The sequence below is a fragment of the Triticum aestivum genome, chromosome 2A (genome assembly GCF_018294505.1).
Source record: "Triticum aestivum cultivar Chinese Spring chromosome 2A, IWGSC CS RefSeq v2.1, whole genome shotgun sequence".
Lineage (NCBI taxonomy): Eukaryota > Viridiplantae > Streptophyta > Magnoliopsida > Poales > Poaceae > Triticum > Triticum aestivum.
In genome coordinates, this window is record NC_057797.1 from 431294505 (window position 1) to 431322195 (window position 27691).

Genomic DNA, 27691 nt, shown 5'->3' on the forward strand with positions numbered 1-27691 from the left:
CCGAGATGACATCTTTAGGACGGTGTTTTGATAGGCCTCTTCGGATCCTTGGCATCAAAGTCTCCATTTATTTGGGATATTGTGAGGTTCGAATCCCCATGCACCTCCAGGCGTTGAATGCCCATGGAAACTGCCATCCGGAGACCATGTAACAGGGCTTCGTATTTGGCTGTGTTGTTGGAGTCTGTATCCAGTATCTGCAGTATGTATTGGAGTGTATCTCCGGTTGGGGACGTCAGGACAACGCCAGCCCCCAAACCAGCCAGCATTTTGGAGCCGTCGAAGTGCATGATCCAATTGGAGTATGCGCCGTACTCTTTAGGTAGTTCGGCTTCTGTCCATTCGGCGACAAAGTCGGCCAATACTTGCGATTTAATGGCTCGCCGGGGTTTGTATGTTATGTCGAATGGGAGGAGCTCAATGGCCCATTTGGCAATCCGTCCCGTGGCGTTGCGGTTGTTTATAATATCATTAAGTGGCACTTCCGAGGCTACTGTAATCGAACAGTCTTGAAAGTAGTGTCGCAGCTTCCGGGATACCATGAATACCGCATAGGCTATCTTTTGGTAATGTGGGTACCGTGAATTGCATGGAGTGAGGACAGTGGATACATAATATACCGGCTTTTGAAGGGGGGATTTATGTCCGTCCGCTTCTCGTTCGATGACGAGCACTGCGCTTACAACCTGATGAGTTGCCGCAATGTACAACAGCATTGGTTCGCCGATGTTTGGCGCGGCCAGGATTGGGTTGGTTGCCAGTATGGCTTTCATTTCTTCCAATCCGGCTGTGGCAGCGTCCGTCCACTCGAAGTGTTCGGTGCGCCGAAGGAGGCGATAAAGGGGTAATGGCTTTTCTCCTAAGCGGGAGATAAAGCGGCTTAGAGCCGCCACACATCCAGTTAATTTCTGGATTTGTTTGAGGTCTGTTGGGGTAGCCAACTGTGACAGAGCTCGGATTTTGGCTGGATTAGCTTCGATTCCTCTACTGGAGACAATGAAGCCCAGGAGCTTTCCGGCTGGTACGCTGAAAATGCATTTTTCCGGATTGAGCTTGATGTCGTATTTTCGGAGGTTGTCGAATGTGAGCCTCAAGTCGTCTATTAGAGAGTCAACGTGTTTGGTGTTGACGACCACATCATCTACGTATGCCTCTACTGTTTTGCCGATCTGTTTCTCCACACATGTCTGAATCATGCACTGATATGTTGCGCCGGCATTTTTGAGCCCGAAAGGCATTGTATTGAAACAGAAGGGGTCGTATGGTGTGATAAATGCCGTTGCAGCTTGGTCGAACTCCGCCATCTTGATTTGGTGGTAGCCAGAGTATGCGTCGAGGAAACACAATGACTTGTGTCCTGCGGTAGCATCGATAATTTGATCAATGTGGGGGAGGAGGAAGGGATCCTTTGGGCAGGCCTTGTTGAGGTCCTTAAAATCGACACACAGGCGCCAGGATTTGTCCTTCTTTGGTACCATCACCAGGTTTGCTAGCCTGTCCGGGTGTTTTATTTCTCTAATAAATCCGGCCTCTAATAGCTTGGCTAGTTCTTCTCCCATAGCTTGTCTCTTAGGTTCAAAGAAACGCCGAAGAGTCTGTTTGACCGGCTTGAATCCCTTTAGAATATTGAGGCTGTGCTCGGCCAGCCTGCGTGGGATTCCTGGCATGTCTGAGGGGTGCCAGGCGAATATGTCCCAACTCTCGCGCAGGAACTCTCGTAGTGCGGCATCCACGGGGGGTTTAGCTGTGCCCCGATGGAGGCTGTTTTCGTAGGGTCTGTTGGGTGGACTTGGAATTTGACTATTTCATCCGCTGGTTTAAAAGAGGTGGACTTGGATCTCTTGTCAAGTATCATGTCGTCCCTGTCCACTGTGGAGCGTAGCCCAGTTAACTCCTCGGCCGAAAGGGCTTCGGACAATGCCTCGAGGGCCAATGCGGCTATTTTCTTTTCGGCGCAGAGTGCTGTGTACAGATCAGTAGCGAGAGTGATGATTCCATTGGGCCCGGGCATTTTGAGCTTCATGTACCCATAATGGGGTATGGCTTGGAAGATCGTGAACGCCTCCCGTCCTGAAAGGGCATGGTATCCACTACTGAACGGGGCCACATGGAATGTAATTTCTTCGGACCGATAGTTCTCCGGCGTGCCGAATACCACATCTAGTGTGATTTTCCCGGCACAGTGTGCTTCCCGACTGGGGATGATTCCTCTAAAGGTTGTGCTGCTTTGCTCAATGCAGTTCCAGTCTATTTCCATTTTTTGAAGAGTTTCCTCATAGATGAGGTTCAATCCACTGCCTCCGTCCATGAGTACTTTGGTGAGTCGAAAGCCGTCCACAGTTGGACTGAGGACCAGTGCAGCTGGTGCTCGGGCTATTCGGAATTTAGGTTCGTCACTGGCATTGAAGGTAATAGCCGTGTCACTCCATGGGTTCATTGCTGCCACGTGGCAGATTTCGGCGAGGCTGCGGAGTGTTTGCTTGCGCCTATTATTTGATGCGAAGGTTTTGAAGACTGTTAATACCTTATTGTTATCCACGGGATGATGCTCTGTGGTATTTGGGATGAGAAGATCCTCACCACTTTTGGCCACCTGCCGGAGTACCCAACATGCTCTAAGGCTATGTGTTGGTGTGGTATCCGATGTACTATGAATTTGGCAGGGGCCGTTGAGCCATCCCTCCAATACGGTTCCATGCCCTGTATAGGGTTTTTGTTTCTTTGTAACTAACTCGGGTGTCTTATGATAGTGCACCCTTTTACTTTGGACTGGGTGTATATTCCGAGCCAGATTATCCCAAAATTTTGTTTCGGTTTTCCAGGCGCTTTCCATCGCGCAGTACTTTCGTACTATGGACGCCAAGTCAGCGAAGCGTGATATGTCACGACGACTTAAGGCATTAAGGATTCCCTTGTCCGTGCAAATATTGTAGAAAAATGAGACTGTGTCTTCCTCGCGACAGTCCCTAACCTTGTTCATCACAAGGAGGAATCTGGCCCAATAATGATGTACTGTTTCATGGGGCTATTGCCTGATGTGCGAAAGATCATTTATGTCTGGGTGGGTGGGTGGCTTTGAGTCCGAACCCCTACCCGATCTAAGAACCAGGGGCCGAGGATTTTCCAATCTTGGAAGTTCGGATTCCGGGATGTTGCCCGATAAGTCTGGCCCGCTACCTAACTCTAGGTTCAGGGCTTGGGTGATGTCCTCCCGTAAACGGGTGTCCGGCTCGAAGAGTTCAGGAATCCGGACATAGTTAGTCCTCAAGATAGAGGAAGAATCGCCGCATTGTTCCTCCACCACCGCAATATGATGGGTGACCGGTGGAGAGTTAATCTCCCTTTGATCGGGTTTAAGCCCAATCCGATCATAGTTTGTAGCGACTCCGAAGGTGGCAATACGATCCAAGAGCTCGTTTAGGGAAGAGAGCTCCATTAGATCCATCTGCTCGGCAAATTCCGAGCCGACGTGGAGGTTGTTTTTGATGACCCGAGAAGTCATCGTCGGCGCAGCGGCCGAACGGGCGGTCATGATGAAACTGCCTAGCCGGAGAGTTTGGCCGACAGCTAGGGCTCCCCGGGCGGTAATGTTGTTTTTAACAACGAGACGAGGCATCCTTCCTCACGGCAACGGCACAGTGGAACTCTCAAGGAAAGCACCAATGTCGGTGTCAAAACCGGCGGATCTCGGGTAGGGGGTCCCGAACTGTGCGTCTAAGGCGGATGGTAACAGGAGGCAGGGGACACGATGTTTTACCCAGGTTCGGTCCCTCTTGATGGAGGTAAAACCCTACGTCCTGCTTGATTATTCTTGATAATATGAGTAGTACAAGAGTTGATCTACCATCAGATCAGAGAGGCTAAACCCTAGAAGCTAGCCTATGGTATCATTGTATGTTATCATATGGACTAAAACCCTCTGGTTTATATAGACACTGGAGGGGGCTAGGGTTACAGAGAGTCGGTTACAAGGAAGGAGATCTACATATCCGAATTGTCAAGCTTGCCTTCCACGCCAAGGAGAGTCCCATCCGAACACGGGACGAAGTCTTCAATCTTGTATTTTCATAGTACAACAGTCCGGCCAAAGGATATAATCCGGCTGTCCAGATAACCCCTAATCCAGGACACCCTCACCGGTCATGAGTGTATTGACATGACTCTTGTAGCTCAACGCATCGGCTACTACGTTAGGCTTTTCGGGATGATAATGCAGCCTCATATCATAATCCTTAATGAGTTCCAACCATCTCCTCTGCCTGAGATTCAACTCCTTCTGTGTGAAGATATACTTCAAACTCTTGTGATCTATGTATACCTCACAATGGTTTCCAATGAGAAAATGTCTCCAAGTCTTCAACGCATGCACTACGGGTGCTAACTCCAAATCATGTGTAGCATAATTTAACTCATGGGGTTTAAGCTATCGTGAGGCATATGAAACAACTCTTCCCTCCTGCATAAGTACAGCTCTAAGTCCTCGACGAGAAGCGTCGCAATACACTTCATAATCCTTGCGTTGATCTGGCAGTATCAATACTGGTGATCTAACCAAGCATTTCTTCAACTCCTGAAAGCTGGCCTCACATTCCTCAGTCCATTTGAACTTGGTGTCCTTCTTTAAAAACTCCGTCATAGGCTTTGCAATCTTCGAGAAATTCTCAATGAACCTCCGGTAGTATCCTGTGAGTCCAAGAAAACTCTGGATCTCTCCAACTGACGTGTGTGCCTCCCAATTTGTCACAGTGACAACTTTGGTGGGGTCTACTGCTATTCCTTCTCCAGATATAACATGTCTAAGGAATCCAAATTCCTTTAACCAAACTCGCACTTGCTGAACTTGGCGTATAGCTGATGTTCTCTGAGCTTCCCAAGTACTAAACGCAAATGCTCTTTATGCTCCTCTTCATTCTTCGAGTAGACCAGAATATCATCAATGAACACCACAACGAATTTATCCAAAAACTCCATAAACACCTTGTTCATCATGTTCATAAAATAGGCAGGTGCATTAGTCAGGCCAAATGACATAACGGTATACTCATAGCCCGTACCTCGTGGTAAAAGTTGTCTTAGGTATATCCTGCTCTCGAATCTTCAGTTGGTGGTACCCTGATCGCAGATCGATCTTGGAAAACACCTTAGCTCCTTGCAGCTGATCAACCAAATCATTGATCATTGGCAGTGGGTACTTGTTCTTGATCGTCACTGTCGGTGTCAAAACCGGCAGATCTCGGGTAGGTGGTCCCGAACTATGCGTCTAAGGCGGATGGTAACAGGAGGCAAGGGACACGATGTTTACCCAGGTTCGGGCCCTCTTGATGGAGGTAACACCCTATGTCCTGCTTGATTGTTCTTGATGATATGAGTATTACAAGAGTTGATCTACCACGAGATCATAGGGGCTAAACCCTAGAAGCTAGCCTATGGTATGATTGTCTATTGTCCTACGGACTAAATCCTCCGGTTTATATAGACACCACAGGGGGCTAGGGTTACACAGAGTCGGTTACAAGGGAGGAGATCTACACATCTGTATTGCCTAGCTTGTCTTCCACGCCAAGGAAAGTCCCATCCGGACACGGGACCAAGTCTTCAATCCTCTATCTTCATAGTCCAACAGTCCGGCCAAAGGATATAGTCTGGCTGTCCGGAGACCCCCTAATCCAGGTCTCCCTCAGTAGCCCTTGAACCAGGCTTCAATGACGATGAGTCCGGCGCGTAGTTTTGTCTTCGGCATTGCAAGGCCGGTTCCTCCTCCAAATACTCCATAGAGGATTTTGAACACAAGGATAGTGTCCGGCTCTGCAAAATAATTTCCACATACCACTGTAGAGAGAATAGTATTTCCACAAATCTAATCTGCTGACGTGTTTTGACAGCACGACATTACGTCATGGCCCGGCCATTATTCGAACCATTTTTCTCAACCAGCACCGCACATATCGTGAGGCGGTTTTCTTGACACGTCTTGTCGAAGCAGAGATCGTGTCCCCCTTATTATAGGATTCTCATCAATACGGACGTGGGTAACCCACTCGTGCCTGTTGGTATGACTCCTCGATTTTAGGCGAGCCCCAAAACGGTCGCGAGGAGGACGCTTGACATTCACCCTTTTTATAAAGAGGCCAAGACCCGTCCCTTTTTCCTCTCGTGCTCAATCGAATCCTTCCCCCACCTCGAGTTCCAACACCCCAGGCTCAGTTCAGGCGCTTCAGACCTTCAACCATGTCCGGATCCAACCTCCAAGGTCGGTGGATGCCTTCCTCTATCACACAGGAGGACAATAAGAAGCTGAGAGAGGCCAGATATCTGACCGCCGAAATCTCGCACAGGCTACCCGCCCGAGGGCAGGTCATCCCAACTCCCGCACCCAACGAGAGTGTTGTGTTTGTCTCTCACTTCCTCCGAGGACTAGGCCTCTGTCGGTGTCAAAACCGGCGGATCTCAGGTAGGGGGTCCCGAACTGTGCGTCTAAGGCGGATGGTAACGGGAGGCAGGGAGCATGATGTTTTACCCAGGTTCGGGCCCTCTTGATGGAGGTAAAACCCTACGTCCTGCTTGATTTATTCTTGATGATATGAGTATTACAAGAGTTGATCTACCACGAGATCGGAGAGGCTAAACCCTAGAAGCTAGCCTATGGTATGATTGTATGTTGTCCTACGGACTAAAACCCTCCGGTTTATATACACACAAGAGGGGGCTAGGGTTACACAAGGTCGGTTACAAAGGAGGAGATATACATATCCGTATTGCCTAGCTTGCCTTCCACGCCAAGTAGAGTCCCATCCGGACACGAGACGAAGTCTTCAATCTTGTATCTTCATAGTCCAACAGTCCGGCCAAAGGATATAATCCGGCTGTCCGAATACCCCCTAATCCAGGACTCCCTTAGTAGCCCCCGAACCAGGCTTCAATGACGATGAGTCCAGCGTGCAGTATTGTCTTCGGCATTGCAAGGCGGGTTCTTCTCCATCTTTCAAACGTTTGTAAAGCAGTGTTCGGTCCCATAAATGTTTGGACCTCTTGGCTTCTTTGCCCAATAACGGCTTTCTCCCACGCGTCTAATGAATACGAGGCGTCAGGGAGTTTTTACATTCGCCCCCCTAGCCAGATAAATAAACTGTCTATTAAAGGGATGGGGATCCTTAGATCTGATCCACACCATCCTCCCCCAGCGAGAGTCCATCAGAGAGCGTTCCGGAAAGATCCATTCCAGCATGGCCGACCTCCGCAGCTCCTCCTCCCTCCCCCGAAGCCCTAAGCCCGGTGATTGGGAGAGGTGTTCATTCCCACACAGTCGTTTAGTCGAACTGCAGACTAAGGGATTTCTCCCTCCGACTTACATGGTGCCCGTTCGAGCCGGGCTTGCCACCTATAATGGCGGGGAGCAAGCGGAGAGCTTTCCTTGTCCCTCTATGGGGGAACAGGTCTGCCTTGTTCCCTATCTATTAAGGGGACTCGGATTTCCAATTCATCCGTTCCTCCGCGGGCTCCTGGAGTTCTACGGCCTCCAATTACATAATTTCACCCCCGCCTCCATCCTACATATCACTGGCTATGTGGCTCTCTGCGAGTTGTTCCTGGGCTGCGAGGCTCACTTCGAGCTGTGGAAAAGGCTATTTTGCCTCGTCCCTCGCACACAGAGGGGGTCACTTTATCAAGTGGGCGGAGCCGAAATATGGCGCATCGCCGATACCGGATACCTGTTCGGCACTCCGAAGAAGTCATCCGAAGACTGGCTTTCAGAATGGTTTTATATGGAGGACGTTCCCCTTCCGGACCCTGTTCGGCGGGGTCTTCCTGAGTTCAGCAATGCTCCTCTGAAGAAACACGGAAGTTGGCGCCCACGGAGCCCACAGGCGGAAGACAATGGAGAAGTCCTCTATCTGATGAACCGAATTAAAGCACTGGCTTGATCAGGATTGACAGTAATTGAAGTTATGTCGATTTGCATAATGCGGGGAGTGCAACCACTTCAATATCGTGGGCACCCCTTGTGGTGTTATAACGGGGCAGATGACGCCACCCGCTGCGGGCATAAGGGTCCGGACAATGTTGTCGCTTTAGTGAAAATTCTATCCGAATTGTTCAAGGGTGAGGAAGAGGAGTTCACCCACATCAAGCCACGGGATGGATTCTCCATGTACAATCATCCAAGCTAGGTAAGTTATATCTCACTGCTCCCATTTTTCCCGCATTCTTTGTCGTAAGTATCCACCTTGCAACTTTGCGGCAGGAACTATGAAAAGCCATAAAGGAGGTCAGCAGCCCTTCTCCACAACCAGAGGACCCTGACCGGGCCCTCGACTCCGGACTTGAAGAAGATTCGGTTATATTCGTGGAGATGATAGATCGGCAGTTCTATCAGTTAAGCTGCGATGATGCCATGGTGGCCATTACGGCCGACTATCCCGGACTACTCCCTGCATCGCACGTAAGAAAAACCAAAAATCCCAACTCCAAAACTAGGATCCCCTTTTAGAAACTTCACCAACCATATATGCATGGTATTTTTACAGGGAAGGCATTCGGGACGCCCTGCCGAACCCGCAGCAATGTGCCAACAGGAGGCACCGAGGCCGGGTAGGCCAAAAAGGAAGGCGGTCAGGACGGAGACGCCGGCGCAAAGGTATGACAAACCCCGCTCCGTGGTTGTCGTCTTTCTCGAAATATAATGATGCCCATGTTTCTTTAACAGAAAAACGCTCGCCGAAATATGTCCGGCGATGTTACTAATCACGCTTCCACCAGCCGGGCGCCAGGACCAGACATAGAGGCGGAAACCAATATGGGGCGGGTGCCGGATAATCTCCCTACAGAGGATGCGGATAGATTATCCGCTACAAACTCAGAGGTGGAAATCGCAATGAATCATAGGCGTCGCCGGGTCGTACTCCGTGACGCTTGTTTCTCACCAGAGGCATTTGATGCCTTCAATTCTGGAGAGGCGTACCTCCGAGCTGCTCAAGACGGTCTAGCCAGAGCCACAGATCAGTATGTAAAGGATGTACGGGTGAGTAAATCTGACAATTTATATGTATCAGTAGCCCCTGAGACTTGAAACAGTTAGAAGAACTGATTTAAGGATCATCTTTATTGTGCAGGTTCTTACAGAGATGAATACTAGGTTGTCACAGGAGCTAGAGGAATGCAAGACCAAACTACGGGCTGCTGTGGCCGCATTGCAGGAACCAAAAATGTCACCTGCTGGTAACATTTACTTTAAAGAATGATGGTTACCATATAATGTGTGGCATGGCTGCAGATCTAACAATAGATGTTGCAGATGAATCCGGAGAAAATCCGGAGGACCAGAATGTTATGCGACAGCTAGAGGCTGGCAAACGCGTGCTGACCGAGGTTAGGCGGGAGAAAAACAATCTCCAAGACGCCAATATTAAGCTAAGCATGGAACAAAAAGACGTTCGGGGCCAGCTTGCAGCCTCCGAGAGGGAGAATAAGCGGTTTCGGCGCGGTATTTTCAGTAAGTGCTTGAACGAATCCTTTTAAAGGAGTTCGGCGAAGAAGCCGACTAACAACGTTATGTCTGTAGGTATGCTGACGGGTCGTCCCACGGAGGAAATGCCCGGGTCTGCGGGTGATCTTCTATCCGAGATGTCACATCTGCACGACTAGTTCGGCAGGTGATGCAGGGTGTTGCCCAAGCCTTGTGGCCGTCCGTCTCCCTGCCAGAGGGCATTGTAGAGCGTGCGGAGAAGCTCAAGGGAGCACGGCGGCGCTTCCGATTATGGAAGATATCGGCCTACCGACAAGGTGCCAGAGAAGCCTGGGCCATGGTGAAGACGCGGTATACCAAGGCAGACCCAAATCACATGGCCGAGGTCGGACCTGTGGGGCCTGACGGAAAAGAGATCCCCGTTAGCTTAGTTTATGGGCAAGTAGAATTACCCACAAAGTATTCCCAACAGGATTGTAAGCTAGACCGCCTGTTGGATGGTATAGAAGAAGAATTTAGTCAGTCTGCATGACTATGTAATGAAAGTGACATGTATAATGCCTTCTAGCCAGATTGTAGATCATTTGTCTTGGCGGACCTTTTCGCTTCAACCTCGAGACCCGATAGTCCGGAGTGTATCCGAATACCCGCGCAGTTATATAAGAACCGGGGTATGTGTGGAGACCAGGCGTAGGGGTCATAAGTGCTTGAACAGACAAGTGCCCAACTAGTTATGTTATATTACATGGGTAATAAGAAACATCTTCCAGGGAGAATAGTTCCGTTAAGGGTTCCTTTCCCTGGGTAAGCATGCCCTAAAGTAAATGTCCGGCCTACGATAGGAAACGCAGGAAAAACATCTGGGGGCAGATATGGACAATAAATAAAAATCATCTTTTGTTCACCGACCGAATATTCCCTTAAGAACGCTAGCTTTCGGCTTCACCCTGTCTGAGGTACACGTCCAGCTGACCCGGCAGTAACAATTGCAGAGGTGCTCCCCTTATGCCCTAGCCGAATTAACGGGAACGTAGGGCATAAATACAAGAGCCAGGCAACCCAGCTTGGCCAAAACTTAAGTCATATCGATGCATATAATGGCGAAAAAAGTTACATGCGGAAGCATGACACATGTTCAGGGGCTTGAGGCCCAGATAAATAATTAAGCTTCTGTGAAAGAAGCCCCCCAGGTATTATGAGCGCGGCTAGGGCATCTATAATGTGCAAGCGAGGAACAAGTTGTCCCTTAAAGGCCTAGAGAAATAATAAAAGAAAGGAAGAAAGAAAAACAAGACAGATAATGTATTGGAAAAAATGGACAGAAGGAGGGGACAAACATAGAGTCCGGCGCCAGGCGTAGAATCTTTGGAGCCTGGCCGCATTCCATGGGTTCGGCTCGAGCCAACTAGTCGATGCATCCAGCAGCCGGTACGCTCCACCGGTCAGAACTTGGTCAATAATGAAGGGACCTTCCCATTTGGACTCGAGCTTGTTCTTTTTCTTATCCAGCAGGCGTAGAACCAGTTCACCAACATTATAAGTTTTGGCTCGTACTTCCCTAATTTGGTATCTGCGAGCCTGTTGCTGATAAAATGCAGAACGGGCTTTGGCTACGTCGCGCTCCTCCTCCAGGGTATCCAGACTATCCTGTCGATCGAGCTCATCTTCTCTTTCTTCGTACATGCGCACTCGAGGTGAGTCATGAATTATGTCACAGGGCAAGACTGCCTCTGCGCCGTACACCATAAAGAAGGGTGTATATCCGGTACTACGATTCGGCATGGTCCGCAGCCCCCAGAGTACGGAGTCGAGCTTCTCTACCCAGTGCGTGTTAGATTCCGTTAAGGAACACACTAATCTGGGTTTAATGCCGCTCATTATAAGACAGTTTGCTCGCTCGACTTGGCCGTTGGTTTGTGGGTGATAGACTGAAGCATAATCGAGCTTGATGCCCATTTTGCTGCACCAGAGTTTGACATCATCGGCTGTGAAGTCTGTGCCATTGTCAGTGATGATGCTATGGGGGGCGCCATAACGGTGTACGACCTCGGATATGAAGTCTATCACTGGTCCGGATTCGACTCTTTTAACAGGTTTGGCCTCTATCCATTTGCTGAATTTATCCACCATGACCAGTAAGTATTTTTTCTTGTGGGTTCCCCCTTTAAGGGGTCCAACAATGGCAAGCCCCCAGACCGCGAAGGGCCGCGTAATGGGAATTGTTTGGAGGGCGGCGGGTGGCATGTGGCTTTGATTTGCAAAGAGCTGGCAACCGGCGCAACATTGGACCAAGTCCTGTGCATCTGCCGGGCCGTTGGCCAATAGAATCCTGTACGGAAGGCCTTGCTTACAAGAGCCCGGGCTGCGACGTGGTGACCGCCGAGTCCGGCGTGAATTTTTGCCAGAAGGTTCCGCACTTCCTCTTAAGAGATGCATCTTTGAAGGACTCCGGTAGTGCTTTTTTGTATAATTCTCCCTCATGGACCCTGTAGGCCTTGGATCGCCGCACAATGCAGCGTGCCTCATTTTGGTCCTCCGGGAGTTCCTGTCTAGTTAGGTAGGCTAGGAATGGTTTTGTCCACAGGGCAATGACGACCATTATTACGTGGGCTGAAGGTGTTATTTCGATGGCGGAGCCTCTGATTGTGTCAGTTTGTTTGGTATCGGGCATTTTGGCCGGGTCCGGACTATTGCTACCGGTGTCCCCTTCCCATACTACCGACGGCTTAAAACAGCCTTTCCAGAAATATGTTGGGGGGGGGGACCGCATCGCGTTTTGCGCCGATGCGGGCGAGGATATTCGCCGCCTGATTGTTTTCCCGAGCCACATGGTGAAATTCTAGACCCTCGAACCGAGCTAACATTTTTAGGACGGCGTTTCGGTACGCCGCCATTTTTGGATCCTTGGCATCAAAGTCTCCATTTATTTGGGATATTGCAAGGTTTGAATCCCCACGCACCTCCAGGCGTTGAATGCCCAAGGAGACTGCCATCCAAAGACCATGCAACAGAGCTTCGTATTCGGCTGCGTTGTTGGAGTCTGTGTACAATATTTGCAGTATGTACTAGACGGTATCTCCGGTTGGGGACGTCAGGACGACGCCAGCCCCTAGACCAGCCAGCATTTTAGAACCGTCGAAGTGCATGATCCAATTGGAGTATGCGCCGTACTCTTTAGGGAGTTCGGCCTCCGTCCATTCAGCGACAAAGTCGGCCAATACTTGCGACTTAATGGCTCGTGAAGGTTTGTATGTTATGTCAAACAGGAGGAGCTCAATGGCCCATTTAGCAATCCGGCCCGTAGCGTCGCGGTTGTTTATAATATCATTGAGTGGCACTTCTGAGGCTACTGTAATCGAACACTCTTGAAAGTAGTGTCGTAGCTTCCGAGATGCCATGAATACCGCATAGGCTATCTTTTGATAATGTCGGTACCGTAATTTGCATGGAGTGAGGACAGTGGATACATAGTATACCGGCTTTTGAAGAGGGAATTTATGTCCGTCAGCTTCTCGTTCAACGACGAGCACTGCGCTTACAACCTGATGAGTTGCCGCAATGTACAACAACATTGGTTCGCCGATGTTTGGCGCGGCCAGGATTGTGTTGGTTGCCAAAATGGCCTTTATTTCTTCCAATCTGACTGTGGCAGCGTCCGTCCACTCAAAGTGTTCGGTGCGCCGAAGGAGGCGATAAAGGGGTAAAACCTTTTCTCCTAAGCGGGAGATAAAGCGGCTTAGAGCCGCCATGCATCCTGTTAACTTATGGATTTGTTTGAGGTCTGTTGGGGTAGCCAACTGTGACAAAGCTTGGATTTTGGCTGGATTAGCTTCAATACCTCTACTGGAGACAATGAAACCCTGGAGCTTTCCGGCTGGTACGCCGAAAACACATTTTTCCGGATTGAGCTTGATGTTGTACGTTCGGAGGTTGTCGAACGTGAGCCTCAAGTTGTCTATCAAAGAGTCGACGTGTTTGGTTTTGACGGCCACGTCATCTACGTATGTCTCTAGTGTTTTGCCGATTTGTTTCTCCAGACATGTCTGAATCATGCGATGATATGTTGCGTCGGCATTTTTAAGCCCAAAAGGCATTGTGTTGAAACAGAAGGGGCCGTATGGTGTGATGAATGCCGTTGCAGCTTGGTCGGACTCCGCCATCTTGATTTGGTGATAACCGGAGTATGCGTCGAGGAAACACAATGACTCGTGTCCTGCGGTAGCATCGATAATTTGGTCGATGCGGGGGAGGGGGAAGGGATCCTTTGGGCAAGCTTTATTGTGGTCCTTGAAATCGACACAAAGGCGCCAGGATTTATCCCTCTTTGGTACCATCACCAGGTTTGCTAGCCAGTCCGGATGTCTTATCTCTCTGATGAATCCGGCCTCCAATAACTTGGATAGTTCCTCTCCCATGGCCTGTCTCTTAGGTTCAGAGAAATGCCGAAGAGCTTGCTTGACCGGCTTGAATCCCTTTAGGATGTTGAGGCTATGCTCGGCCAGTCTGCATGGCATTCCTGGCATGTCTGAGGGGTGCCAGGCGAATATGTCCCAATTCTCGCGCAGGAACTCTCGTAGTGCGGCGTCCACGACGGGTTTTAACTGTGCCCCGATGGAGGCTGTTTTTGTAGGGTCCGTTGGGTGGACTTGGAATTTGACTATTTCATCCGCTGGTTTAAAAGAGGTGGACTTGGATCTCTTATCAAGTATCACGTCGTCCCTGTCCACTATGGAGCGTAGCGTCATTAGCTCCTCGGCCGAGAGGGCTTCGGATAATGCCTCGAGGGCCTGTGCGGCTGTTTTGTTTTCGGCTCGGAGTGTTGTGTCCGGAACACTAGCGAGGGTGATGATTCCGTTGGGACCAGGCATTTTGAGCTTCATGTACCCGTAATGGGGTACGGCTTGGAAGATCGTGAATGCCTCACGTCCTAAAAGGGCGTGGTATCCACTGCTGAATGGGGCCACTTGAAATGTAATTTCTTCGGACCTGTAATTCTCTGGCGTACCGAATACCACATCTAGTGTGATTTTCCCAGCGCATCGTGCCTCCCGACTGGGTATGATTCCCCTGAAGGTTGTGCTACTTTGCTCAATGCGGTTCCAGTCTATTTCTTGAAGAGTTTCCTCATAGATGAGGTTTAATCCACTGCCGCCGTCCATGAGTACTTTGGTGAGTTGAAAGCCGTCCACAATTGGACTTCGGACCAATGCAGCTGGTGCTCGGGCTGTTCGGAATTTAGGTTCGTCACTGGCATTGAAGGTAATAGCCGTGTCGCTCCATGGATTTATTGCTGCTACGTGGCAGATTTCGGCCATGATGCGGAGTGTTCGCTTACGCCTGTTATTTGACGCAAAGGTCTCAAAGACTGTTAACACCGTATTGTTATCCAGGGGATGATGCTCTGTGGCATTTGCGATAAGAAGATCCTCACTACTTTTGGCCACCTGCCGGAGTATCCAGCATGATCTAAGGCTGTGTGTTGGTATTGTTGTACTGTCAATTTTGCAAGGTCCGTTAAGCCATCCCTCCAGTATGGTTCCATGCCTTGTAGAGGGTTTTTGATTCTTTGCAACTAGCTCGGGCGTCTTATGATAGTGCACCCTTTTACTTTGGACTGGGTGTATATTCGGAGCCGGATTATCCCAAAATTCGTTTCGGTTTTCCAGGCGCTTTCCATCGCACAGTACTTTCGTACTATGGACACCAAGTCAGCGAAGCATGATATGTCACGGCGACTTAAGGCGTTAAGGATTCCCTTGTCCGTGCAATTATTGCAGAAAAGTGAGACTGCATCTTCCTCGCGGCAGTCCTTGACCTTGTTCATCACAAGGAGGAATCTGGCCCAATAATGATGTACTGTTTCATGGGGCTCTTGCTTGATTTGGGAAAGATCATTTATGTCTGGGTGGGTGGGTGTATTTGAGTCCGAACCCCTACCCGATTTGAGACCAAGGGGCCTAGGAGTTTCCAATATTGGAGGTTCGGGTTTCGGAGTGTTACCCGATAAGTCTAGCCCGCTGTCTGATTCTAGGTTCAGGGCTTGGGTGATGTCCTCCCGTAAGCGGGTATCCGGCTCAGAGAGCTCGGGAATCCGGACATAGTTAGTCCTCAAAATAGAGAAAGAGTTGTCGCGTTGTTCCTCTACCACCGCAACATGATGGGTGGTCGATGGAGAGTTAATCCCCCTTTGATCGGGTTTAAGCCCAATCCGATCATAGTCTGTAGCGACTCCCAAGGCGGCGATGTGATCCAAGAGTTCGTTTAGAGAAGAGAGCTCCATTGGATCCATCCGCTCGACGAATTCCGAGCCGACGTGGAGGCTATTTTTGATGACTCGAGAAGTCATCGTCGGTGCAGCGGCCGAACAGGCAGTCATGATGAAACTGCCTAGCTGGAGAGTTTGGCCGACAGCCAAAGCTCCCCCGGTGGTGATGTTTATTTTAACAATGAGACGAGGCATCCTTCCTTACGGCGACGTCATGGAGGAACTCTCAATGAAAGCACCAATGTCGGTGTCAAAACCGGCAAATCTCGGGTAGGGGGTCCCGAACTGTGTGTCTAAGGCGGATGGTAACAGGAGGCAGGGAGCATGATGTTTTACCTAGGTTCGGGCCCTCTTGATGGAGGTAAAACCCTACGTCCTGCTTGATTTATTCTTGATGATATGAGTATTACAAGAGTTGATCTACCACGAGATCGAAGAGGCTAAACCCTAGAAGCTAGCCTATGGTATGATTGTATGTTGTCCTACGGACTAAAACCCTCTGATTTATATAGACACCAGAGGGGGCTAGGGTTACACAAGGTCGGTTACAAAGGAGGGGATATACATATCGGTATTGCCTAGCTTGCCTTCCACGCCAAGTAGAGTCCCATCCGGACACGAGACGAAGTCTTCAATCTTGTATCTTCATAGTCCAACAGTCCGGCCAAAGGATATAGTCCTGTTGTTTGGATACCCCCTAATCCAGGACTCCCTCAGCCTCGCTTCGGATCCCTTTGTTAGGGGACTCATGTTCTATTATGGGCTCGATTTCCACGATTTAGCCCCGGATTCCATCCTTCACATCTCGTCGTTCATCATCATATGTGAGGCCTTCCTCCGCACTACCCCTCACTTCGGCATGTGGCTCAAGACCTTCGATGTGAAGCCGAAGATGATCGAGGGGCGGCACGTAGAGTGCGGAGGTGCCATAATAAGCAAAAGCGCTAACGCTCTATGGCCGGAGGGTTCATTCCTAGAGGTATCCTGTTTGTGGCAGCGGGAGTGGTTTTATATCACAGCTCCCCGGAGTGCCAAGTGGGCAGCCATCCCTGCCTTTCGCTCGGGCCCCTCACCACAAATGATGTCATGGATCAGCGAGGGGCTAAACTGGGGTCTAGTAAAGGATGTGGCGATATTGCAGAGTCGCATCCGAGATCTCATTGAGAGAGACATCAACCTGGTGACGGTGATGCGGGTCATGCTAGTTCGCCAGGTCCCACCTTGCAAACATAGACCTCTCCGTTTTTGGGAGTTCAACCCGGAGGGACCGCGAATCATTCAGCACTTCGTCGGCATGACGCTAGAGGAGATGTACAAATAAAGTGTTCGGACACCATCGAGGATGCGGGTCTGAGCTGTAATCGTCCGGACACCCAAGTAAGTAATCTCATGGCCGAACACACAGTTTCTCTTCATCATAAAATCATTTTTGAGAAGTCGCTCTTTGACCAGGACTGGATAACAAAGGCGAAGATGATCAGGTGTCCGACCCCCCTTCCTGAGGGCCTGGCCAATCCAGTACTAGACAGAATGCTAGAGCCAGCGCCTTATCAGGTGCCCTCAAAGGAAGAGGAAGGGGGGAGTGAAGAGGCCGGAAGCAAGCCTCACTCACTACTTGTCCCAACCGGGGGAACGAGTGCCTCCGCGAAGGAGGATAGCCAGGGAGAAGAATCGGACATTCCTTCTCCCCGGGGAAGAAAGAGGACCACCTCTGAATATTCGGAAACAGAGGTTTTCAAACGAGGGAAGAAATCCTCGCCAGAGGGTCCTGCCCCGGGGGGTACCCTTGCTGCACAGTGTCCGCAAGGGAATCAGCCCTCTACCGAGCTGTAAGTAATCAAAAAGTACTTAGTAGTGAAAATATCCTATCTTACTTTTGAAGACAATAACCGAAGCTTATATCTTGTAGTTCGGATCGTAGCCCTTCTCGACAGAGTTCATCTTCGGGGGATCTTCTTCTAGAGATGATGGAGAGCGAAACACCTCCCCCTGCCACCCCGCCTCATGAAGCGGGCAACCCTGAAGTGTCGTCGCGGAGGGTTTATCCTGATCCGCCAAGGCCAGGGGGTAATCCCTTGGCCACCCGGAGTCCTCAGTATTTGGCTCCTAAAGAGAGCAACAGAAAGAGTCCGGAACCGTATAGTGTGCGGTCGGACGCACTGAAGGATCTTCTGGAGCAAGCGGCTATCTCAGAAGCGCATCGTACGCTAATGAGTACGGTAGTTGAAATGATTTCATCCGGTGAAAGCGGATTGCATGAAGCTTTTATGAGTCTGCTGAAAGGCTTTGACGTATGTGACATGGTGTATGTTTTTTACAGTACCGCACACGTTAGGTGTGCCCTATGCAGATAGTATCCCCTAAGACTCTGGTTGTCGTCGAAAACGGCGGCAAACAGAGGATCATAGTCCCAGGTAATAACTAGACCGCCTTTATGTGCAGGTGGCTGAAGCTCCGGTGGCTAGCCGGACTGATGGGTTTGCCGAGCTAAAGCGTCAACTTGATGCGGCAGATGCCGACATCGTGCTTGTCAACAAGCGTCTTGACGAGGCACGGGGTAAGTGATTTCTCCGGTGATCAACGCATAGTAAGAGGAGCAGGATGCCAATATCTTTATTATGTTGTGACTGCAGATGGAGATGCCACCGTGGAGACCCTTCGGGCAGAGCATGCCCGGGCCAAGGAACAAGCAAGGAATAGCGATGCGGCCGCTCTGAGGGCGACCGAAGAGCTACGGACCGAACAGTCCGCGCATCGCCAGAGCAAAGAAAGGATAGCCCAGATGGCCATTGAGTTGAAAGATGTCGTTGACCGTTAATAGCTTCTTGAAGAACAAAACCGAGCGAGGGGGAGGGACCTAGAGAAGGCCATGGTAGCAGCCAAGGAAGCCCGCTCTAAAATCACAGCAACAAAGGAGGAGCTGCATCAAGCTGCGGATATTGTGGCTGGGAAGCCCTTCTTGTTGTGGACTAAGTTCGGAGATCCAAAGTATGCTTCCCTTGATCAACTATGGAGTTCTGCGGACGCCTACGTGGATTTGGCGGCAAGTGCTGCTGATGCGGCCGAATACTTCAAGGATCAAGGAGATCGCGAAGTGGAAAAGCTGTTCTGGTCACAGTTCCATGCTCCAGTGCGTTCGCTGCTGCTGAATGAGCAAATGGCCAAGTGGGCCGAGCTCCATAGGTTGTCCGGACTCGCCATGAGGTCTGTTGTGGATCATTTGTGGCCGGGAGGGCCAAGGCCGGATAGTTAGTTTATTTTGGTGCAACAATTCCTTGGTGTTGTGCCGCACATTGACGCTATGAAGAGGTCGGCGTGCATAGAGGGTGCGCAGATGGCCTTTGCCCGTGTCAAGACATACTGGGCAGAGATGGAGGCCACCACTGTTGCAACACAGGGTTCGGCCGTGGGCCGAATGGCTGTCGAGCACTACTTTGAAGAAGTTCTTGAAGGTGCTCGTTCGATAGAGGCTCAGTGTTCGAAGAATATTATGGTCTAGTAACATGTACTACCATTGTAAAAACAATGTTTTATTGAGTTATGAAGGCTGTGTTTATACTTCTACCCTAAAGTATTATGATGCCTCCTGTGCGTCCGTTTATGTATATATGTATATAACCTGAAAGTTTGCAGTCGTCGGCTTCCGCCCCCACGCATATAATGTGGGGGTGTTCGCAAAAAACGCGTATTCACACTTGATCCAATGTCTTGGTCCATGAAGGAGGTGGTAGCGTAGCGAACGAGGCAATCGGACTATATTTCTTTAACACTTTCACTTAGCCATAGGAGTTTGACGGTGGGGCTACTATATAGCCCCTAGTACTTCTGCGCTCGTCCAAATACGGGGCGCATATGTACATGATCGGGAAACGGCCCTTCGTTAATGCGGAGGAATCCCGAAGATTCCGCTGGGTCATCGAGTGGTTGACTAGTCTCACGCTATATCATGACAGTCAGTTTTCGGCTTTCTCTACTGAGGTGCTCATCCGGATGAACCAGGGCACAATCGTAGTGGTTCTCCCAATGCTACCTTAGCCAATATAGCGGAACATAAGGTATCAAAACATGGGAGCCGGGCAAACCCAACATTTGACCAAAGACATGATTCGGAGCTGATGCATATAAGTCCAAACTCACGACGCCGAACACTCCCAAAGGTATTCGGTCTTTATAACATATGCCGGGCTGAACAATGCCCTTAATAATAAACCCCGGGTGTCCAGGTACGTGCAATATCCTGACGTGGCCACATGCCAATATGTCGGCATCCTTCTCGGATGTATTGAGTATCCGGAGGATGTGGGCAACAAGAGACAGTAAAAAAAGGTTGACGCAGGGTCTTAATCTAAAAACAAATCTTTGAGCGGGTCCCTGTTGCACGTCTGCGCCTGTGTCTCCGTTGTGCCGTGTCCTGGACGGGTGTATCACGATTGTTATCTGTAAAAGAGAAGAACTTAGGTGAAAGTTGCCATGCCAAAAAATTGGTTATTGTTAATAAACCATTAAAATTTAAGATAAGTAAAGTTGAGCCGGACTAGCCCTGATTACACGCGGGAAGCCCCTGGTGCCGTCTAGGAGGGCTTGAATATCAAACCAATCTCATGTATATGTAGTGGTGCACCGGACTCGTCTAACCGTGTTCGTGGTCTTAACGACCTGTCATTTTTTCTGGTTGGTGAGGCCGTCTAGTGCTCGGCGGCTAAAGCCGCCACACATTCTTCCGCGCATAGAGCACGCTCAGAATTTCCGCTAACTGTGATGGTGCCATGTGGACTGGGCATCTTAAGCTTGAGAGAAGTGTAATGCGGGATTGCATTAAAACGAGCGAAAGCCGCTCTTCTGAGTAGTGCCTGATAGCCACTTCGGAATGGAGCGATGTAGAAATTTAACCTTTCGCTTCGGAAGTTGTCGGAAGAACCGAATACAACCTCTAGTAATAGAGAGCCCGTGCAGCGAGCCTCTAGGCCTGGTATTACTCCCTTGAAGGTAGTAGTACGGTGGCTTATTTTTGATCGGTCTATCCCCATTTTACGGACTGTGTCCTGATATATCAGGTTTAGACCATTGCTGCCGTCCATAAGGACTCGCGTGAGATGGTATCCGTTTATTATTGGGTCTAACACCAAGGCAGCCAATCCTTCGTGTCGGATGCTTGTCGCGTGATCCCCGCAATCAAAGGTGATCGGGCAGGCCAACCAGGGGTTGAACCTAGGGGTGACGGGCTCTATGGCGCGTGTGTCTCGGAGTGCATGTTTGCTTTTCCTCTTCGTCACATGGATCATGTTGACTGTTTTAACCTTTGGTGGGAATTTTTTCTGTCCTCCAGTGCTTTGCTGGAGAGGTTCATCCTCGTCTTCGCTTGGTGTCTCCCCCCCCCTTGTGTTCGGCGTTTAGCTTACCGGCCTGCTTGAAGACCAAGCATTCTCTGTGGGTGTGATTTGCAGGTTTATTGGGGGTGCCATGAATCTGACATAGTTTGTCAAGAATCTTGTTTAGGCTAGACGGTCCGTCTCTGCTGCCTTTAAAAGGCTTTTTCCGCTGGCCTGGTCGAGATCCCCTGAATCCGGCGTTTACTTCCGTATTATCTGGGCTATCCTCTTTATTTTGATGCTTGCTTTTATTGCGTCGTGGTTTTCCATTGCCATCCCTGACTTCGGATGTGCTCGGGTCGCTGGTGCTGCTGCGGGCTAACCAGCTGTCTTCGCCCACGCAAAAGCGGGTCATGAGACTTGTTAGAGCTGCCATTGTTCTCGGTTTTTCTTGACCGAGGTGTCTAGCGAGCCATTCGTCTCGGACGCTGTGTTTGAAAGCTGATAAGGCTTCGGTGTCCGGACAATCAACGATTTGGTTCTTCTTGGTGAGAAACCTATTCCAAAGCTTTCGGGCGGACTCTCCGGACTGTTGAATTATATGGCTTAAATCGTCTGCATCCGGAGGTCGGACATAGGTCCCTTGAAAATTAGCCCGAAAAGCGTCCTCGAGCTCCTCCCAACTTTTGATTGAGTTTTCGAGGAGGCTTTTCAGCCAGTGTCGAGCTGGTCCTTTAAGCTTGAGGGTCAAGTATTTAATGGCATGGAGATCGTCTCCACGAGCCATATGAATATGGAGGATGAAGTCCTCAATCCAGACCGCAGGGTCTGTGGTCCTGTCGTATGCTTCTATGTTCACTGGTTTGAGTCCTTCTGGGAATTCATGGTCCGGCACCTCATCGGTGAAATATAGGGGGTGTGCGGCACCCTTGTACTTGGATGTACCATGGCGTTCGGACGGTTGTGGTATTTGGTTTTGATTTTGTGCCGGAGCACGCTTCCTAGATCCATGGATGGATCTAGTCGCACCGGATTTTTGGCGCAAGTCCTCACATACATCGTGTGTTGACTTATGTGCGTATTTGTTATCCGCTCTATCGCGGTCACAAGTTGGTGGATCTGGCCGGTTGGCCGTTTCATTGTTTGGCTGTGTGGGCTCTAAGGCCTCGTCGTCGAATTCGGGTAACAGCTTGCACTTTGGATAGCTCTTTGTGTGGTGACTTCCACCATACTTTGCTTCGCTGTCGAGCACTTTGTTCCACCTGTTTTTGAGTGTGTTTTGTGTGGCCTTAAGCCTTTGCTTCTGCTTCTTCAGACTCCTCGCTGTGGCAATAAGCCTTCTACGGAGGTTCTCTTGCTCCAAGTGCGTTTCCGGGATGATGTGTGCATCTTCGTCCGGACTGTTTCCCTCCCCCGATGGGGTTTGATGAGGGTTATCCTCGGCGTCGCCGTGTTCGAACGTCGGATCCGTACTATGTTCGCTGCTTGCAGCTTCATCGTGCTCTGCTACCGGGGCAATGTGGTCGTCGTTTCCTCTGAAGTCGACTGGAGTGTTATTTTTTCTTGCGTTGTTATCGCTATTTTTGCTATGGCGGGACTTAGGGCGGCGCCGCTGACGTCGGCGCTTGGGTTGCTTCTTGGAGGGGCCAATCTCTGTTGTATCTTCGCCATTGCCTTCTTTGGGTGTATCCACCATGTATATGTCATGTGATGAAGTGGCTGTCCGGTGCCCTGTGGGCGCTGGATCCTGTTCGTTTCCTACATCTTCGTCCATGCCGTCGATGTCTTCGGAGTCGAAGTCGAGCAGGTCGGTTAAGTCGTCGACACTGGCTACTAAGTGGGTGGTGGGCGGGCAGCGGATTTCTTTGCCGTCCGTATCCCATTCTAGCCGGTCATAGTTCGGCCAAGGTTCTCCTGACAGGGAGAGAGTCTTTAATGAATTTAGCACATCGCCGAAAGGCGAGTGTTGAAAGATATTCGTGGAGGTGAAATCCATGATCGGCGCCCAGTCGGATTCGACGGGCACGGATGTAGGCGGCTCAGAGTCCGTGGCTGGAGACGAATCCAGTGGTTTGGCGACACGGCTCTCGTAAGGGGTGAAGTCAGCATCCGGCTCCATCGCCACTAAGAGTGCAGCCTCCATGGCGGGGTCTATCCCTCCATCCTTGGATGGCACAATTTGCTCCGGATTGGAGGCCGGAGGAGTTGCAGATGCGATCTCCCGAACACTGTCCGACGGCAGAGTTACGTCGTGCTCGTCATGATTGTGCAGCGCACCTGACACGGGCTCAAATCCATCGAAGATCAAGTCTCCGCGGATGTCGGTAGTGTAGTTTAAGTTTCCGAATATGACCTAATGGCCAGGGGCGTAGCTCTCGAACTACTCCAGATGGCCAAGCGAATTGGCCCGCCGTGCGAAGCCGCCGAATACAAAGATCTGTCAGGCGAGGAAAACCTCACCCTGGACCGCATCGCTATCGATGATCGAAGGAGCCATCAAGCCTTATGGTGACGACACAGTGGAACTCTCAATGAAAGCACCAATGTCGGTGTCAAAACCGGCAGATCTCGGGTAGGGGGTCCCGAACTGTGCGTCTAAGGCGGATGGTAACAGGAGGCAAGGGACACGATGTTTACCCAGGTTCAGGCCCTCTTGATGGAGGTAATACCCTACGTCCTGCTTGATTGTTCTTGATGATCTGAGTATTACAAGAGTTGATCTACCACGAGATCGTAGAGGCTAAACCCTAGAAGCTAGCCTATGGTATGATTGTCTGTTGTCCTACAGACTAAATCCTCCGGTTTATATAGACACCGGAGGGGGCTAGGGTTACACAGAGTCGGTTACAAGGGAGGAGATCTACACATCTGTATTGCCTAGCTTGCCTTCCACGCCAAGGAAAGTTCCATCTGGACACCGAACGAAGTCTTCAATCATGTATCTTCATAGTCCAACAGTCCGGCCAAAGGATATAGTCCGGCTGTCCGGAGACCCCCTAATCCAGGACTCCCTCAGTCACCTCATTCAATCCTCGATAATCAACAACCATCCTCAATGATACATCCTTCTTCTCCATTAGAAGTACTGGTGATCCCCAAGGTGATGAGCTTGGGCGAATATATCCTTTATCCAGTAACTCCTTAATCTGCTTCTTAATTTCCTCTAAATCCTGTGCGAGCATCCTGTACGGTCTCTTAGATATTGGCCCTGTGCCTGGCAACTCTTCTGGAAATACATCCGAAAAATTCTTCACAACTGGTACTTCCTCCTGTACAACTCCTGATAAGGAATTTACTTGAGTCCTAATAGGCACATGCCGGGATACATACTTGATCCTTCTTCCTTTTGGGGTGGTGAGCAAAATCGACTTACTGGTGCAATTGATGTTTCCTCCATACATAGATAGCCAATCCATACCCAGAATCACATCCAAACCTTGCGACTCCAAAATTATCAAATCTGAGGGGAAAACATGCCTACCTATGGTCAATGGCATCTGAAAACATCCTTGGCTTGCCATATACTCTTCTCCTGGCGAGCTCACTAAGGTAGGTATACTAAGAACTTTGGTGGGCAGCTTATACTTATCCACAAATCCCCTTGATATGTATGAATGCGATGCACCAGTATCAAAAAGAATGACTGCGGTAAATGACTTAACCAAAAACCTACCTATTACTGCATCTGGTTGGGCTTCAACCTCCTCCATGTTAACATGGTTCACTTGTCCCATGTTGAAAGGGTTGGGCTTCTTCCCGGAACTTCCATTGCCATTTGCATTCTTAGCTTCAGGACATTCATTGGCGTAATGTCCAGTCTTCTAGCACTTGTAGCAAGTAACGTGGCTTAGATCTTTCTTGGCGGGTGTTGCTGGGTTGGAACGGTTCTGGCCGTTGCTTCCTCCATTACCATTCCCATTCTTGGGGCCACTATGGTTGTGCGAACTTCCCCCGGTGTGATTGTGACCTCCATGGTTATGCTGAAGGGGTCCTCCCGAGTTCGGGGGAAAACGGGCTCTCTACTGAGCTCTAGAATTATACTTCCCTTGTCCATACTTCCTCTTGCGATTGTCAATCTGCTGCTGCTTCCCTTCAATCATGAGAGTTCTATCTACCAACTGTTGGTAGTTATTAAAGGTTGCTACCATCAACTGCATGCTCAGCTCATCATTCAGTCCTTCCAGAAACTTCTCCTACTTAGCTGCATCTGTAGCGACATCATCTGGGGCATAACGTGCTAGCTTACTAAAATCATCCACATACTGGCCAACCGTGCGTCCTCCTTGGCATAAGTTGCGGAACTCGCACTTCTTCCTTGCCATAGCTCCTGCTGATACATGGGCTATGCGAAAAGCCTGCTGAAACTGGTCCTACATAACAGTGTTGATGGGATAGGTGACAGTGTAATTCTCCCACCATGCTGTTGCGGGTCCATCAAGCTGATGTGAGGCAAAATGCACTCTTTCCACATCTGTGCATCCTGCAGTGGTCAACTCCCTTCCAATCTTGTGGAGCCAATCATCTGCAACTATCGGCTCGGTGCTACTAGAGAACACCGGCGGATTCAGCCTTAGAAAATGGGCTAAGTGATCAACAGGTGGTGGTGGTGGTGGGTTGTTGTTGTTGTTCCCCTGATTCTGATTCTGGACTAGTATCTGCATCAATGCATTCTACAGCTGGATCAACTGAGTGAGTTCCGGTGGGAAAGAAAATCCATTATCGCATCTCGGAGGCATCTGATGGGTTTAGAAAAGATGAGAAAACAGAGTAGAATGAGGTCTAGGGGGAAAACACTACCCATATGCACATGAGACAAACATAATCATATCACTCAATCAATCAAGCAACGGCATACAATCGGTCTAGAACTATCGTTACAAAAGTGCTCGCACTATACTATATACATGGTGGAATACTACTACTGTTTTGGTGGTTGACTAGAAAAATTGATCGGTAGAAGACTCCATACACTACTAGGAAAAGGGATATAGCTAATATGGACATTAATGGCGCACCACATATGTGGTGCGCCATTAGTGTCCATCTCACTAATGGCGCACCACTCCCACGGTGCGCCACTACTAACAAATTTTTATTTTATTTTCCAAAACTAGTAATGGCGCACCAGGGCATAGTGCGCCATTACTAGTTTTAACTAGTGCGCCATTACTAGTTTTAACTAGTAATGGCGCACCACACGCTCTGTGCGCCACTACTAACATTTTTTTTACTTTTTTTTCAAAACTAGTAATGGCGCATCACAACCACAGTGCGCCACTACTAACAATTTTTTATTTTTCTGTAAAACTAGTAATGGCGCACCACGTAATAGGTGCGCCATTAGTAACCAGGGTTACTAATGGCGCATTTTTAGGTGGTGCGCCGTTGGTAACCTCAGAGCAGCTAGATATTTTGGACAACCACCTACCACACTCACTTTCCCCGCTTCATTCTCTCCACCTCCTCCTCCAAGCTTGTCTCGGCTGCCTCCTCCTCCTCACCTCATTTGCACCATAGATTCACCCAAATTAAGTGGTTAAATTACCTTTTTGATAGGTAAGTAAGGGGAAAGCTTTCTTTATGTTGTAGATCTACTTTTTTCTCCCTCCAACAACGTGCACGTGCACTTTTTATGGCCTAGATATACGTATGTTTGTGGTGTTGCATATGTTTGTGTTTGCACGTACCGGTATTTGAAATGCGATAGTTGCCAATATTTTGCCACAATGTTGATTCATTTCCGTTTCGGCAAGAATTTGGCACTATGCATTCTTTTTGGTCCTATTTTTAGGCAAAGTGATGCAAAATAATTGGTTCTAAAATATCGTTTTGCTCTACCCCGCAGGCGACCATGGTCAGCACGATGACCGAAGGCATTGTGAATAGGTTTTTGAGCTCGGTGAAGGCCGAGATACTTCAAAAGAACGAGGCGGAGATAAGATGTCAGTATCGAAGATGCAAGCTGAAGAGCCTTATGGACCCGGATTCCGTACAGGTGCGGGACTACCTGCTCTTGCGTGGTTTCATGGATGGCTATCGGTGGCAAGGTGATGAAGATGACTATGAAGTCGTCCATGGGGGCCGGGCAAGAAATGAGGAAGGGCAGCAAGACAACCGCGGCGAGGACGGGCGAGAAGACGAAGAATCTCCATGACATGATCACGAAGTAGATGCAGTACATAGTCATCATGTAGAAGATGTCGAACATGATGATCAGGAAGATGCCAGAGTAGACGAAGGGCATGATCATGAAGATGAAGATGTCGGAGCGGACGACGATGGACCATCGATGGGCTGGGTGCAGGACCCTCATATTCAAGAGCTGCTTCTCAAGCAGACGGATAACGCAAGAGCTGCCGCCCGAGAGAAAGCCAAGCTGGATCAACTGGAGATAGACATGGTTACTCCATTGTATGAAGGATGCGGGCCCGAGGATACCCGCCGAAAGTAACTCTCATGGCTCTGGAGATGAAGGTAAAACACAAAATGACGATGCATGCTTCGACGAGAACATGTCATTCTAGCACGAACGTCTTCCCAAGGGGAACAAGTGCCCGACCAGTTTCGAGGAGGTGAAGAAAATCATGTGTCCTATGGATTTACCGCACATGAAATACCATGTGTGCATGAACAATTGCATCATTTATCGGGACG